Raw genomic sequence first — 17,319 nt, forward strand, 5'->3', positions numbered from 1 at the left:
ACTGAGAATTTTGAAAAGCTATCCAGTCCATGACAGCATGGCTAAGAAAAGCCCATCTGCAGGTTCCCTGTGTCAACAGATCCTGAAAGAAGCCTAGGATCTGGGAGGGGGAAAAAGGAAATGTATACAATTCAAAACATATCAAAGTCCATGCCATATGAGAAGAAAGGCCTCAACTCTTCACTGTCTTCAAGGGTGCAAAAAAGCCAAAGTGAAATGTTTGCATTAAAATTAGTTTAAGGTTTGTGAAATTCCAAAGGCAAACTCAATATAGTTCTTGAGGAATATTTCTCTAATTCAGAGGGCATAGGATTCACGCAATCCACCATCACGCCGCCCAATCTCAACCGCTAAGTTTATTTTCCTGTTGTTGTGATAAAAAAACACCCAGACAAAAGCTAACTAAGAGAAAAAAGATTTACTTGACTCAGAATTCCAGGCTACTGTCTGTGACTGCAGGGAAATCAAGGTTGGCAAAAGCTTGAAGCAACTGGTCACATCCTGTCCACAGTCAAGAGCAGAGAGAGCAATATATTAATGCGTATATGCTCATGTTCAGCTTTTCTTCTCTACTGTTATATATTCCAGGATATCCTGTCAGGGAATGCTGCCACCTACAGTGAGCAGGTCTTCCCACCCATCAATATAATTTTCTATAGACATGTCTACAGGCCTACCACCTCTAAATAGTCCTTCAGTGAGCTTCCCTTCCCAGGTAACTCAAGATCGTGTCAAGTTGGCAATTAAAACAATTGCATTTATAAGAGCATTCCACATTGCTTGAGGAAGCAATCGGCCTTGAAGGAGATGACATATGTCAGAAGCAAGAGAAACAGTATTTTCATGATGTGGAGAAAATATAACAATCTATGAAACTAAAACAGAGTATGCTTAAAATAATTAAAGGCTACAATAGTATGTAAGAAAATAGGCAGGAAACAAATAGACCTTCTGGAATAAAATTCTGCTTAAATTTCAGATTAGACACTAAAGCATGGATTAGTGAACTGGTGGATAGATTTTGAATGAATGGCTGGCAAAGTAGCCAGAGATAAAGAGATGGGCATTCTGAAACAGAGGTAGGATTGCCAGAACCCCAAACGTAAGCACTGCCTCTGGGTCTAAATGCAAGCCTAAAATAACAGAAAAATGACATGAAGCACGTAGAAATAGGGGAAATTGCTTATAGTTTTGACCAAAATACAGCTTTGATTATTTTATGGTTTGCCTCTAAAATGCCCCTCACAAGCTTGTTTTAAATGCTCAGTCTCCAGTTTCCGGTGCTACTTTGATAGCTGTGGAGCCTTTAGGAAGAGGGATCTGTTAGAGGAAGCAGGTCTCGAGGGGTAGCTCTGTCAAGTATTTTGTCCCAGCAATGAGAAAAATAACTAATGCAATGGCAGGGGAGGGAGTGTCATATGTCTTCACTCTGCTCAGCAGTGTCACAATTTATAGCAGATTAAAAAAAAAAAAAGCATGAGGCAATATGCGTATGGAGATGGTCTTTCTTCTGACCCTGGGGATCCCACGGGTGGCCCATCTTCATTCCCAGCATGGAAATTTCATCCTTAGGGTGCCATTACCATAGAAATTTGAAACAATTAGGGAGAAGGCTAATCTAATATGTATCTGCCATACCTAGCCTGTTAAACAGGAAGTGCACTAGAAAATCAAGAGGAGTTTTGATCAGGCTATTATAATGGATGAATGGTCAATGATAGTAAAAGGGGAGAGGACAGAGGGTTTGTAGCACTAAATAAGCAGGAGAGTCTCTAAGACTCTTATGGACATCTCAAGGAAGGTGGACATTGGTCTTCTGTAGAACTGCATGAAATTATGTGTGGAACACAAGAAAGGGGGAAGTTTGGGGATCATGTCTGTATTTCAGAAACATGGGCCTCAGAGAGAATTCTGTATTGTCCATTGGACAAGAAGGACAGAGTAAAAAGAATAGGGAGGATCTGGAGAAGAGACAGCCTGAGACATTTTCAAAATGAAGGAGTAGCAAAAGGAAGTATTTACACTAGACTGGGTCTCTAATAAGGTCTGAAACAAAGGTTGCCCCTGGACACAAGGCTGAACACTAAACATAAGAAACATTGCTGGTTAGGAACACTTTGTTTGCTTTTATTTTTTTCATCTTCTCACATTTCAGCTATTTCTGGTTCTACATTAAAATTATACTCTTTATTCATGTCTTTCTGAAGTTGAAAACTTACACAAAACCAAAATTAGTTACTAAAGTAAGAGTTGGAACATTTTCAATGTCCTTTTCTCCATCATAGATAATTCATTTTTTAAATTTAATTGATTTATTTGTTTTACATCCTGACCACAGTTTCCTCTCCCTCTTCTTCTCCCATTATCTCCCTGAATTTTCCCCTCTGCACCCGCCCCCCAATCTACTCCTCCTCTGTTTCTGTTCAAAAAGGGGCAGGCCTCCCATAGGTATCATCAACAAAGCATGGCATATTAAGTTACAGTAAGATTAAGCACCTCCCCCTGTATTAAGGCTGGACAACTCAGTATGAAGAACAGGTTCCCAAGAGCCAGCCAAAGCATTCAGGACAATCCCTGTACCTACTGTTAGGAATCCCACAAGTAGATCAAGCTATACAACTGTCACATATATGTATTGGGCCTAGGTTAGTCCCATGCAGGCTCCTTGTGTTGGGAAATATTATTTTAAGGTGTGTTACTTTTGTTTATGTTGCATTTGTTTAACTCTGTGAAGCTGTGTTACTTTGCCTGTCTAAAACACCTGATGGTCTAATAAAGAACTGAATGACCAACAGCAAGGCAAGAGAAAGGATAGGCAGGGCTGGCAGGCAGAGAAAATATATAGACAGAAAAATCTGGGAAGAGAGAGATTGGGGAAGGTGCCAGAGAAGGAGGAAGGCATCAGGGGCCAGCCACCCAGCTATACAGCAAGCCACAGAATAAGAGTAATATTTACAGAAGTAAGAGAATGGGAAAGCTCAGAGGCAAAAGGTAGATGGGACAATTTAAGGAAAGCTGTCAAGAAACAAGCCAAGTTATGGACAGGAATTTATAAGTAAGTTAAGTCTCTGTGTGGTTTATTTGGGAGCTGGGTGGTGGGCTCCTCAAAAGAGTAAAAAACAACCAACATCCCTGGTTGTCGGTTCAGATTCTGTGAGCTCCTATGAGGCCAGGTTAGTTGATTCTGTGGGTTTTCTTGTGATGACCTTGACCCCTCTGGCTCCTACAATCCTTCTTCCCTCTCTCTTCGGTAGAATTCCACAAGCTCTGCCTAATGCTTGGCTGTGGGTCTCTGCACACAGGTAGTTCTTTATCTGTTTACTCCTTGGGACTCAGCTTGCTGCCATCCTGGATCTTTTCTGCCTAACTCAGGTCTGAGACATCTGCCTTCTCTCTTCTCTGTGGCTCGTTGAGAAATGCCACTATCTCCTTACCTTTGTTTGCAAAGGAAATGTTTTTTTTAGTTTGTTTGGTTTTGGTTTTCTCTTTCCTTCAAGGCCAAGATTACTTCCACAGAGCCCTTTCAGAAACAAAACATCTCACCTGCTACAAATTCTGTCACTACTCCCAGGGATGACATTTCTGCTGCAGGTTTTTTTTTTGTTGTTGTTGTTGGTAGTTTTTGGTGACAACCATTTTTCCCCCTTAATGATCAGTTTCTCTGTGTAATGGGATCACCAGCTTTTTATCATCTTGATTCCCGATGTCCTGTGCTGGATACTGTATTTGGCTTTCTCTCCCCACCATCAAGCATTAAACATAGTCCCCAGTGCAATGGTGGTAGGAAGTGGAGTCTAATGATAGCTGGTTAGACCCTGCAGGTGGGGGTGAATGAATGGAATTATCACTACAGTAGATTCAGTATCATAAACGAGGATTCTCTATGAAAGGAGGGTTGGTCCCTCTTTCTTCCCCCCTCTTCCTACTATCTCTCCACCTCCTTCTCCCTTCTCTTTCTACCTTCCTTAAGAAAGCTCTTCCTGGGAATTCTGGGAAGTGGAAGGCTGAGGCAGAGAGACACTGCCAGCCGCCCCATGAGAAGATGTTAAGATACCCGTAAGCCACGAGCCACGTGGCAACTTATAGATTAATAGAAATGGGTTAATTTAAGATATAAGAACAGATAGCAAGAAGCCTGCCATGGCCATACAGTTTGTAAGTTAAAAAAAAAAAGAAAGAAAGAAAGAAAGAAAGAAAGAAAGAAAGAAAGGAAGGAAGGAAGGAAGGAAGGAAGGAAGGAAGGAAGGAAGGAAGGAAGGAAGGAAGGAAGGAAGAAAAGAAAGAAAGAAAGAAAGAAAGAAAGAAAGAAAGAAAGAAAGAAAGAAAGAAAGAAAGAAAGAAAGAAAGAAAGAAAGAAAGAAAGGAAAAGAAAGCTAGCTCTTCCCAACCCAACCCTGGGGACCTAGCCCAGACTCTAGTACTGTGAGAAGTGAATGTACGTTCTTTATAAATTACCCAGTCTTGAGTAATCTTATAGCAGCTCAAAATGAACCAAAAGTCTGAACCAGCCTTAGAGTGGTACCTAGAAATGGGTTAAGGATGCTTATGCACATGTTACTTGAAAACTTCAAAAGAAAAAAAAAAAACAGAAGTCTAGAGGATGTGCTATGTTTTAGAACATATGAAAATGGAAAATCACAGAAGCTACATCAAAGCTACCCATCAAAACATACAAGGATGTTTATACTCCTGTATTGTAAACAAGGAAACCGAACCCCCAACATTCGGTTACGTCTCTGAGTTTGCTTCACTAGTAAGTAGTTCAACTGGCCTTCAACCCAGCTTTCTGAGTCAAAAGACCGTTTTCTTTCAGTTCTACCACAAAAGCTACAGTTTCCCTTTCAGTTTAATGTATTTCATTTTAGCTTAAATGGGAAAAAAAATTAAAGGGTGTTGTAACTACAAACACTTGGTATTTGTTCCTATGTGACTGGCGCTTAATTCCTCCTTATAATAGAGGAATCAGAGGGTCATCGGGGAATGAATGTATGTATTTCTTTGAGTACAGCTTTATTGTCTTTGTTATAGATCAGCATGTGAAATACCTAGTGATATGACTTCTGCAATTACAGAAATTAGGTTGGCGTTGGCCTCCTCCGTAGTAAATGAGGTGGATTTCTCAGAGCCCAGGTTACTTCCTGGATATGGTGTTCAGCTATGTTATCAGCCAACAGCACCACCTTATTAGGACTGAACAACATCCTTCTAGAGACGGTCTCCTCAAAGCTCCTGCTGATAGATTTACCATTTCCCCAATTCATCAACCCTCTAGTGTGTCTAAAGAAAAGCCACAGGGGACCTTGCTTTATAGTACAGCAGGTAATCAGAAGTGGTATGGAACCATTAGTGGGGGCATTTTTTAAATGTATTCTTTCAATAAACACTTTGGCACCTGTCAGATAGCCATGCTGTGCTAGGCTCTGGGGATAGACCAATAAGAGACACAATCCTGATCCTCATGTGGTAGGGAAGGAAGTCAGTATGAAACAAATACTGTGAATTATACAAATGACCTCCCTTTTCATCTCAAGCTTACTTTGTTGTACACAACTCATCTTTCTTCTTTCCAATAAATGATCTGTACCAAAAACATTAGTGGATAGCACAGATGCTGACCAAGATTTTGTGCAGCAAAGTCCCACATGAAATCTCCTATATCAATCTTGTAACAAAGCCCTGTACAAAACTCCACAGAAAGATCACATCTCAGCAAAATACTTGAAAGTCTATGAAATTTCTGAACTCCAGTTTAGATGTTTTGATGTCCCTGTGCCCTGTCCTGACCTGCAGTCTTGTGTCTCCTTCCTATGGCTCCCCCCTGCCCAGGTCTTTCCTTTACCTACCTCTGCTCCCACACCCATCTTGGTGAGAAATGCAGCTTTATTCTGAGTCTCCCGCCAACTTCTCAGGCTGGCAGCCGCTGTCTTCAGCAAAAGACAGGCCCATCAGCAACTGGAGCCCACCATGGATGCTTGGGAGTGGGAGGAAATTGTTCATGACAGCAAGAACTGATTTGCTACAATTAAATAGGTCATTGTATATCATTGTGATTGTTGGCTAGAGGGAAAGATGGGGGTGCTTGGAGACTGAGGAAAAGGCCAGCCTCGTGAGATGGCCAAGAACAGCCCATTTTGCTGCAGCTGGCTACTGTGTTGGGTCCCAGCCTTCTGAGTCAGCCTGTGCCTAATTAGGAGCAGTCCTGACCTCTGCCTGAATACCGCTCTGGAGGAGAGTCTTCCTGAATGACTCCATTCACACGGGATGAGGCACTGCCCCTCTCCGCTTGGAAGTGGAATAAAACAACTGACTCACGTTTCACGCTCCCGTTGTTGCCAGGCCTGGATGAAAATGTCGGTTACTCAGATGTGGGCTACAGCTGACTCTGCTTTGTGAAACTGAGTGAATTGGCAAGGAAGTGAAGATCCAGGCACCCAGGAACGCATGGACATACTGAATCCAACCCTGTGTCCTGCATACTGTGTCAAGCCCTAACATGGGGCCAGTCCTCCATGTGGTGGTCTGTGCTCACCGTTACCCAGGCCCTGAGGAGGTCCTGTTGATTCTGAAGGTTCTCACACTGGACCTCATCCTCTCTTGATGTCTCCTGGATCAAGTATGAGTGCGAGATATCCTCTGGACAGAAATAATATCATAGGTCAGAGGCAGTCGGAAGGTACCATGTGCAGAATCAGAGTGTGAGAAATCACAGCAAAGATGAAGATCAAGGATGAAGTTAGGAGCCAACCCAATCACCAGGGCTAAAAGCAAGAGTGGTTCCCAGAGCTGGCTCATTAGAACAAGCTGGTGCCTGTGGACTGCGGTGAGGGGCAGAGGGCAGGTGACAAGGACTGTGTGACTTCTGCTGTTCACAGTGGCTAAGGAAGGCAGTCAGTAGCATCCCACTTTCTTCTTTTGGTGTTACTTTGTACCCACGTCTCCATGTCATTTTATATTGGAAACATGGTAGCTCTACCAGATCCTCCCCCCCAAAAAAGACCTATAATTTATATATGCACTGCTTTGTCATCATGGGTATTGTCAATGTGTTCTGGGATCTCACCACAAAATACATAACATCTCAACAAGTCCACTGTACCATACTGAGGTGACAGGTTGCCTTCAGCCCCATCCTTATTATCAGCAGGGAGTCCATACCTTCTCCCCTAGACACATGGTTGGTTCCAACAAGTGATCCTGTTTTTTTAAAAAAGTATCTTGTCATGAAAAAGATCCAGATCACTTTTGAGCCTTTCTCTCAGTGTTCACAGTACTAAGAACTGACCAGTTAAATTTTTTTTTTTTTAAGTCAAGGTTTCTCTGCATAGTTTTGGTGCCTGTCCTGGATCTCGCTCTGTAGACCAGGCTGGCCTTGAACTCACAGAGATCCGCCTGGCTCTGCCTCCCGAGTGCTGGGATTAAAGGCCTGCGCCACCACCGCCCAGCCAGTTAGACTTTTTACTGGGTAGATATTGCATCAACTGACACTTACCAGGCTCGTGGGTTAAGAATCATAGCTGGTCATAATGCACAACTGCACTTGTGGAGCCGAGGCAAGCGGATTGCTGCAAGTTTGAGGGTAGCCTGGACTAAACAATGAGATTCTGTCTCAAAATAACAAAAACAAATCATGGGGAAAATTATTTTCACAGTATCTATGTGTTATAAAAAACCTTCATTGTCTTATGGAAATGGGAGCTACATGTCAACGGCATTAAATAACTTGGTCAGAGTCATTCAACAAACATTTGACAGTACCAAAACCCAAACCAAAGTCTGGTTGGGACCCATGTCCATAACCACTGTAGTGGTTAATCTTTATTGTTAAATTCATTGGATTGAGAGGCATCTAGAAGATCAGTGAAACACGCTTTTGGTTCTGTGAGTGGACTTTAAGACACAGCTAGCTTATGAGATTTTGGACCTAATGAAAGGACTGATCCATTGGTGGATTCAAATTTGAATAGACTATTGGGAGGCAAGAACACTGTGGGAAGACATATCTTAGCCGTGGCCCTTTCTGGATGCCATGAAGTGATCAGCTCTGCTCTGCCATGCCCTCTGCCGTGATGTCCTGCTTCACCATTGCCAAGAAACAATATAGCCACTTAACCATGGACTGAAACATCTTAAACCATGAGCTAAAATAAATCTGTATTGCCTGCAGTGATCAGTTTTACTAACTTGACATGAACTAGGATTTGGGTAGGGAATCTCAACGGGGAATCATCTACAGTAGGGATCTCAATGAGGAATCATCTACAGGAGGAATTACATTGATTACCTTACTTGAGGTAAGAGGAGGTGCCACTGTGGGTGGCACCATTCCCTGGGCAGGGAGTCCTGGGTTATGTAACAGTAGAGAAAGTGAAGTGAGTACTAGCATGCAGTGTTAATTCATTGCTCTCTGCTCTTGACTATGGATATCATGTGACCAGTTCCTTCAAGTTCCTGCTGCCTTGACCTCCCTTCAGTGAAGTCTTATAACCTGGAGTTGTGGGTCGAATAAACCTCCCTTTAGGTGCTTTCATCAGAGTGTCCTGTCAGCAACAGAAAAAGAAACTGCGATTCCGCACTTTGAGTTGTTTCACACAGGGGTGTCACGACGATGGAAAGTCTAACCAAGCCGTTCTGCTCTTTCCCGAGAATGTGCACTCACTCTCAGAGGGGTGTTCTCTTCTGTCCCTGGTTCTCAGTCACGGACACTGCACTGTGGCTGTCCCTCTTCCGTGAGCAATAAGCAAAACACCTTTCCTGTCATTGGTCGTCTATACCAGAAGAATTTTATCATGACCACTCTGCTCCTTGCTCTTCTGTCCCTGATCAAACCAAGCTAGAGTCTCAGACCAAGTTGTAGATTCTTGTCTTAAATATAACCTCTCCAGGAGATGGAAACCTACCTATTACTTAGATGATCTTTTAGAAAAATGAGTTCTGAGGCCAGAGAGATGGCTCAACCTTTAAAGACTCAGGCTCACAGCTGGAGAAATCAGTTCTGGTGCTGGGAGTTTGGTTCAGTAGGAAAGTACTTGCCATGTAAACCTGAGGACCTGAGTTCAGATCCCTAGCAACCACATACAAGCCAGGCACAGCAGTGTGCACCTGTGATCTTAATACTGGGGAGACAAAGACAGGCAGATCCTTGGAGCTTGGTGACCAGCCAGCCTCTCTGTATCCATAAGTTCTGGATGCAGTGCAAGACTCTCTCAAAAGACATGATGGAAAGAAATTGAGGAAGACATTGTCCTCTGGTCTCCACAAACACATGTACAAATGTTCACACATCCAACACCCTGCAAAAATAATAAATAGATAATATCAATCCTTAAGAATAAAAAAGAAGGAAAAAGCAAAGATCAATTCTATCTAAGCTTGATCCAACTTAAACCTTGAGTTAGGTCAAAGTGCAAGCCAGAGAGAGAAACCACCTCACAGCCCTCAATAAAATATATTTTAAGGGTCTGGGGAAATGGCTCAGTGGTTAAGAGTACTTGCTGATCTTCTAGAGGGCCGGAGTTTGGCTCCCAACACCCACATGGTGGCTCACAACCATCTGTTCCAAGGGATCTGACACCTCCTGATGCACACACAAACAGGCAGGCAAAACTGCCATATATAGATAAAATCAGATTTATTTTAAGTAAACTGAACTGTAGTAAGATGTTGAGTAAGGCTTTTCCTGTTGTTGTTGTTGCAAGGCGATAAGTAGCCTGTATCATCCAGGAGCCTACTCAAAAGCAACTGCAGCCAGGCACCTCCTTGGGGAAAATGAGAACAGCTGATTCACTCAGTTACTCAGCAAGGATGTAGTTTTCTCCTACCTCTGTGGATTATGTCCTCCACCACAGAAAACAGTTCCGAGCCTGGAGATGTCAGACTCATAGTTGGAATGCCACAGCTCCCCTTCTGTCCGATCCAGGCTTATTTAGTGGAGCTGTTATGTCCAGTGTCTGTCAGAGGAGAGGGGGCCAGACAGAATCTACACCCTGGGGGAGTCTGTCCACTCACTCTCAGATGTGACAAACTCAGGTGGACTTCCTGAAGGGAAATGATCCTCAGAATGTATCTGACACAGGACACCTTGCTAGGGGACCCTGCCTAGGGGGTCTGGCCATTAGGAGAGAGACCTTACAAGTAGGAAGCTACAGGGGGGCAAGTGGGAGCCTCAGTGGGTTAAAAACGTCAGTTCCCGTACGCTTGCTATTGATGTTGCTATTGTTGTGGTCTTTACCATACTGAAGAGCTTTGTCCCGGGAAGGCCATCCTGCCAGGCTCTGAAGAAGCCACACACATTGCTATGGCCAGGATGACATGTCTGAATTCAGTGGGTACCATCAGGACTCCAAGAACTGATCCTATCCTTTTGCCAGGGCTGCTGTAACAGAATACTGACAGTCTTCAAGAAGCAGAAATTAATATTCTGACAGTTCTTGAGGCTACAATTTTAAAATCAAGGGCTGGTTTGCTCTGAGGCCTGACTTCTTGGCCTTCCAGAGCCCTCTCTATACAGGCACGCCCTATCTTCATTTGGTCAAGTTTTCTATCATGAAGACACCAAGTAGATTGGGTTAAGGCCCACCTAAATTTATCTCTATTTTAAGTGCGTGTATATGCGTGTATAAGCGTGTGTGTGTGTGTGTGTGTGTGCGCGCGCACATGTGATCACAGTGCTGTGAGGCCAGAAGGGGTTTGAACCTCCTCCAGCTGGAGTTGCAGGCAGTTAATGAGCCACCTGACATGGCAGCTAGGTCCTCTACAAGAGCAGCGCATGCTCTGGACTGCTGAGCCATCTTTCCAACCCCGTAAGGGTCCCTCTACTAGCTCACTTTTTAACTTATGCAAGCAGTTAAAAGCTACTTGGAGTGTCCCGTCCACGGCAGTCTGCTTCCCCACCACAAGAGGCAAATGAACCCAGAAGTCATATTTAGCCAGAAACCATTTTGTCCCCTAGACATTTGGCTATGTTTAGAGTCATTTTTTATCGTTCCAACTGGAGGTGAGGACATTCCTGATATCAAATTTGTAGAGACTAGGCATGGTGCTAAATGTCTTACACCATACGGGACCACTCCTCACAGCTGCATTTGGGCAAAATATTAAAAGTCCTGCAATTGACTGGAGTGGGTGTTGAATGTTGGCAGCATCCTTCTTCATATGCACTAGCCCACTCCTCCTGCCAAAGAGTTCTTACCTCTCTGTCTTGTTGCTAATGACACTGAGGCCCAGTGGTTTGCTCCCAGTCACACCACACAGCAAGTAAGGAGAGAGGGCAGACTTGAGCACAGGTCAGTCCAGCGCCCTTCCAGGCTCTTCCAGCACAAAGCAGGAGCAGAGGGAGTTGAAGAGAGCGTGGTCGAACGGAGGAAACAGGGATGGGGGATGCCCTCCCTGCCAGGAGTGTCCCAAATGCCATCCTTGCCACCTCATTTGCAATCTACAAAGAGGAGAAAGTGGGAACGCGAGCGGGTTCTGCTCTCTTGGCAAAGACAGCTTGGCAAGGCCCCGTTCTGCATCAGAGATGATGGAGCTGTGAGTCTCTGCGGTCCCAGGAAGCCGCGGTGCCTACACTGCTGAGTTCTCGCCCATCTGCCTGCAGCCCCAGCTGTGTTCCCAGTGAATCACGGCTGACTGCTCAGAGGAGCCAGGCCAAGATCCTCTCTATTCCGCCTTCAGTAAGGCAGGCCTGGTCTCCTTCGTGCCCTGAGATTTACTACCAATAAAGTCCCCTTGTGAATCCGTCCAATAGGTGTAATGTACATTCCCTATAAGGTCTACCTTGTCATGCCCTGCCCTTTCTTTCAATCATTTCTTCCTTTCTTTTTTCTTTTCTTTTTTTTTTCCCTCGATCTCTTCAATCAAATTCTGAACATTTTCCAAATGAGCCTATCATTCTGAGGTTGATTCTCCATCTTAATTATGCTCTTCAAAGGACCATTCCGGCTGGAAACTGACTTCATTATTACTTTTCTTGATATGATCCTGGGGTGGAAACCCAGGGCCTCAAGCACTTAGATCCACCACTGAGCCACACCCCAGCACTGAGCTAACTTCTTTCTTTAAGGGGATGGGAACATGTAAACTCATTCCAGAGTAGCACTCAAAGAAGAGGTTGTGAGTGTCACAGATTTCAGAGGATTTATATTAAAAGCTTCCAGAATTGTGAGCACTATGAAAGTTCTTGTTTGGCAGGAGGGTCATTGTTTTCTCTACCCGAGGGCTGCAGGAATAAACATACCTTTCATTAGCTGGGCATGTGTAGGTGCCTACCTGCTGGGATTTCAAAGGGCACACATTCTTTGGCCAAATATGGCCTTGGCATACAGCCAGACTCATGGGGTTCTGGGTGTCTCCCCTTCAGCCTGACTAAGGTTATCTCATCAAGTTCTTACCATGTTAGAAATTTCTTCATGGTTTATTAAAATGCAAAATCCCATGCACAAATATTGAAGAACAAAAAGGGGAACCTAAGCCTAATCACCAGTCATGGCCAACACCTGCCGTAGCTCATTTCCTCACTCAGAAAAAAAAAAAAGCCTCCCTAGTGCCCTACCCCCCCACTCTCCACCCCCACCTTTTGGACCAAAATGCTTCTCTCAGCCATTTCTCCGTCATTGGGTGATCCTCGTGTCTTTCTTGGGGTCCTGTTTTCCAGGTAGCCTCACTAGTGATGTGAGTAGCAGTCCAGTCATCCTTGTTTCACATCTAGTATCCTCCTATGAGTGAGTACATACCATATTTGTCTTTCTGAGTCTGGGTTACCTCACTCAGGATGATTTTTTCTAGATCCATCCATTTGCCTGAAAACCTCATGATGTCATTGTTTTTTTTTCTGCTGAGTAGTATTCCACTGTGTATATGTGCCACAATTTATTTATCCATTCTTCAGTTGAAGGGCATCTAGGTTGTTTCCAGGTTTTGGCTATTACAAACAATGCTGATATGAACACAGCTGAGCAATGGCTGAGATCTACATGAACAACCTGGACATGAGTGGGAGCAATGAAGGATGAGGGTCAAGGGAAAAAGAGCGGGAGATCCCAGCTGGATCAAGAACAGAGAGGGAGAACAAGGAATAGGAGACCATGGTAAATGAAGACCACATGAGAAAAGGAAGAAACAAAGTGCTAAAGAGGCCCACAGAAATCCACAAAGATACCCCCACAAAAGACTGCTGGCAATGGTCGAGAGACAGCCAGGACTGACCTACTCTGGTGATGGGATGGCCAAACACCCTAATAGTTGTGCCAGAAACCCCATCCAAGGACTGAGGAATCTGGATGCAGAGATCCACGGGTAGGCCCCGGGTGGAGCACCGGGAGTCTAATTAGCAAGAAAGAGGAGGGTTTATATGAGCGAGAATTGTTGAAACCAAGGTTGGATAAAGCACAGGGACAAATAGCTAAACCAATGGAAACACATGAACTATGAACCAAAGGCTGAGGGGCCCCCAACTGGATCAGGCCCTCTGAATAGGTGAGACAGTTGATTGGCTTGATCTGTTTGGGAGGCATCTCGGCAGTGGTACCAGGTCCTGTGCTCATTGCATGAGTTAGCTGTTTGAAACCTGGGACTTATGCAGGGATGCTTGGCTCAATCTGGGAGGAGGGGACTGGACCTGCCTGGACTGAGTCCACCAGGTCGATCTCAGTCCTCGGGGGAGGTTTTGCCCTGGAGGAGGTGGGAATGGGGGGTGGGCTCGGGGGAAGGGGAGGGGAGCAGGAAGGGGGAAAACAAGGGAATCTGTGTGTTAATCTGTGAACTGAATGGTATTGTAAAATAAAATAAAAGGAAAAAAAATGCTTCTCTCAATTGGCTAGCAAACCAGTGACAGAATTCCCATAACATTTCCCCTTTTTTGCTTAAGCAAGAAGGAAAGGTTCTAACTCAAACATAACAAAACTATATACAATAAGAATTATTGCCGGGCGGTGGTGGCGCACGCCTTTAATCCCAGCACTCGGGAGGCAGAGGCAGGCGGATCGCTGTGAGTTCGAGGCCAGCCTGGGCTACCAAGTGAGCTCCAGGAAAGGCGCAAAACTACGCAGAGAAACCCTGTCTCGAAAAAAAAAAAAAAAAAAAAAAGAAAAAAAAAAAAAAAGAATTATTATCAAGTATTGTCCAAAAAGAAAGGAAAGGTATAGCCTTAACAAAAATGAAACTACATACAATAAGAACAATTATCAAGTAAGAAATACATTCTTTGATTTAGGTGACCAATTATTGCTAGTTTGATTAGAAAGAAATTCTCATTTGGTTATGTTTCTTTTCTGAATCCTTTTGTTCTTTTGATTATTGGATACTGAAATTATTTTCCTAAAGTTTTTCAATCTCCCTTGGGGCATTGGCCATAATAAAAAATTGATCTTATGTTGTGACACAAAACAATGCCAATTTGTAGCATTCTGAGGAAATCCAAAGTGAATGCAAATAGCAGTTTGTGGGATTGTTTTATATGGAATTTGTAACATTGCTTGCTAAGATCTTTGGTGGAATGAACCCCTAATTTCACCCTTTTCTCTTAATTCTAAGTGCCAGCTACAAATCCTGTTTATGCGTTTTCTTTGTATAGCATTCAATAGACAAGGTCTTTAGAAACTCCTATAGAATTTATACCCAGGAGGCTGAGGGGCACGGTGCTGTCTGGCTGGGGTTCTTGACCATGTAGAGACACAGGAGCCTCTACTGGAGACAGCACACTAAGAAAGTAGAGCACTCAACCACACCCATCAACCACCCTGAGTCAGCCCCAGAGACAGAGAAGAGCCAAGACTCAAGCCGAGAAGATAGAGGTTGTAAAACCATGGACAGAGGCAAAGGAAGCTGAGAGTAGAGGGATCCCCCAAGCAGAGCGAGGCTCTGTAAGGCCTCTTTTCCTGTTCTGGGCCTTAGTTAGCATACTTCAGACTGTTCTCCAGAGGGCTGACACCAGCCTTCCCATTCACCCATAGTAATGAATTCCAAGAGGTGCTATGCTGTAAGAATCAAGTCAAGGTTTCCCAAGTTGTGTGCCTCTTCTTACCCATATTATACAGAAGCAAATGCCAGACATTGAATCAGTTTATCTATGAATATTGTTATTGTCTACAATATATACAATTATATACATATGAACAACTTTCAAAAGAAGCCAGAATTTTGTCATATCTAAAATATTTCTACAGATCCAATAGTTAGTTAATACTCATTTTTTCTCTACTTGTCCTGTAAATATCTTATTTGTTTTTATGCTTGATTTTTAATCAGGACACAAATGATTAAGGCCAAACATTTTAATATGTTTAATATATTTTAAAACATTCCACTCAGTTAATATCTCATTTTAATTTCCAAATTTCCCTTCTTTTTCTGTACTTAAATTCCAACACTTAAAAATAATGTGGTATTTCTAAGGAAATACAAATTATTTCTTTCAACTTGCTTGTTACCTGGGAAAAATACCTCCTGGCCTCAACAAGTGGTGTGGGACTTTCTTCTAGGGCGGGCTGCCCACTGGCCTCCTTCATCCTTGCAATGCCCTTCGCTGGACTTGATCCTTCACGCTTCTAGAGGACTTATAAGCAGGAAACATGTCCCTCTCGATGATATTCTCCTGCATTCTCCACTAGCACAATGTTTACAAATAATGTCTCGGAGAGAGACAAGATTGGTGAGTCACCAAAGAGTCAGCTCCGTGAGACAGTTTCCATGCAGATGCACTTGTCTGACTTCTCATTCACAGGGAACGGGTAGTGCATGTCTGTGCTGCCCTTTGTATAGTGGTACCCGTCTGGGCAGGACTCTGGTTTAGCCACAGAATGGGGTTTTCTAAATTCATTTGTATGAGCAGACGTTCCTATTACCGTTCATTGTCCTTTCACCCTTCAAAGGTTTCAAGGCATGTCACTGCATATTCAAGATGACAAGCATTTGGAAACCATAAGCTTTGTTTTTTTCCCTCTTTTTCCTCTGTCATTTTGCTACTTCATTTGTATTTCAGGTTAAAAGGGTGGCAAAAGATGTGCCAAAGAGTAGAAACCTGTGTGGCAGCAACTTACAGTGCAGAGACCCCCCTTCCCATGTGGGTTTTTAATAACTTTAAAGTATAATTTATACAGTGTAAACTGTACCCATTTTAAGGGTAAAGTTCAATGAATTATGACAAATGTATACATTTGCACAGCAGTTGAGACAGACATAGAATGCTCCCATCACTCCAACACCTTTCCTTATGTCTTTTGATATCATTCACCCTATGCCTGGCTCCCAGCAATGTTGATCCATTTTCTGTCAATGGAGATTAACTGTAGCTGGTGTGAAATTTAATGAATGGAATATATACTCTCTTGTGCCTCACTTTTTTCATTCAGTGTAAGCTACTGATATTTGTCAGTCTGACTGTGTGTATTTAATGTGTTCTTTTTTATTTCTGAAAAATGTTACATCATTTCAATATATCATAATTCATTCATACATTTGCCTTTTGTTGAGCATTTAGATTTCTTCCAGTTCTTGTTTATTGTGAATGATACTGTTAAAACAAATGCATACAAGTCTGTATGGACATATGCTTTCACTTCTCTTGGGTAAAATCCTAAGACAGGAATTTCTGGAAAGGGAATTGCATAATGGTCGGTCCATGCCAGGATAGGACACAACTTGATCTATCTATGGAATGGGTTTTTCTGCATTTGTTTGCACACCAGACTATTACCATTCAGGATCTTTGCCTACCTTTCAAAGATTTCAGAGCATGCCATTGCATAGTCAAGCTAACAAGTGCTTAAATCCAGACCTTCCTGTGGGAAACTGCAGAGGAGTTTGTGCAGCGTTAGGACGGGAGACCTCTGCTTGTTCTGGGTGCTCACATTTACTGCTTCTGTCTTTCCAATACAGACACTCCAGTGGGCTTGTGGGAGGAGCCCCCTGGAGTTTTACACCGCATTTAAAAGATAAATGTTGTGGAGCTTGTGTTGTGTGCTTAATGTCTCGTTTGTGTGTCTTCCTTCAGGAAGTGTCCAACTCTTCCATTTTTTTTAGGTTGGGTTGTCTGACTTCTTACTAACTCTTCATGCAGTCTCGATATAATTCTTTGTCAAACATATATACCATGATTTTTTCTCTCCCAGTCTGGGGCTTGCTTTTTTATTTTCTAAATGAATTCTTTCAAGAAATAAAAAAAATGTCTAATTTTTTTTAAAATCAAATTTATCAAATGTTTTTCACACTTTGCCTCTTGTATGCACCAGCTAAGAAACTTTTCTTTACTGTAAGTTTTCTGGTACAACTTCATAGTTTCAGCTATGTCTTGATATATGATCCATTTGAGGTTAAAAAAAAAAAAGT

This window comes from Peromyscus maniculatus, chromosome 1, assembly GCF_049852395.1.
Source record: "Peromyscus maniculatus bairdii isolate BWxNUB_F1_BW_parent chromosome 1, HU_Pman_BW_mat_3.1, whole genome shotgun sequence".
NCBI classification, from domain to species: Eukaryota; Metazoa; Chordata; class Mammalia; order Rodentia; family Cricetidae; genus Peromyscus; species Peromyscus maniculatus.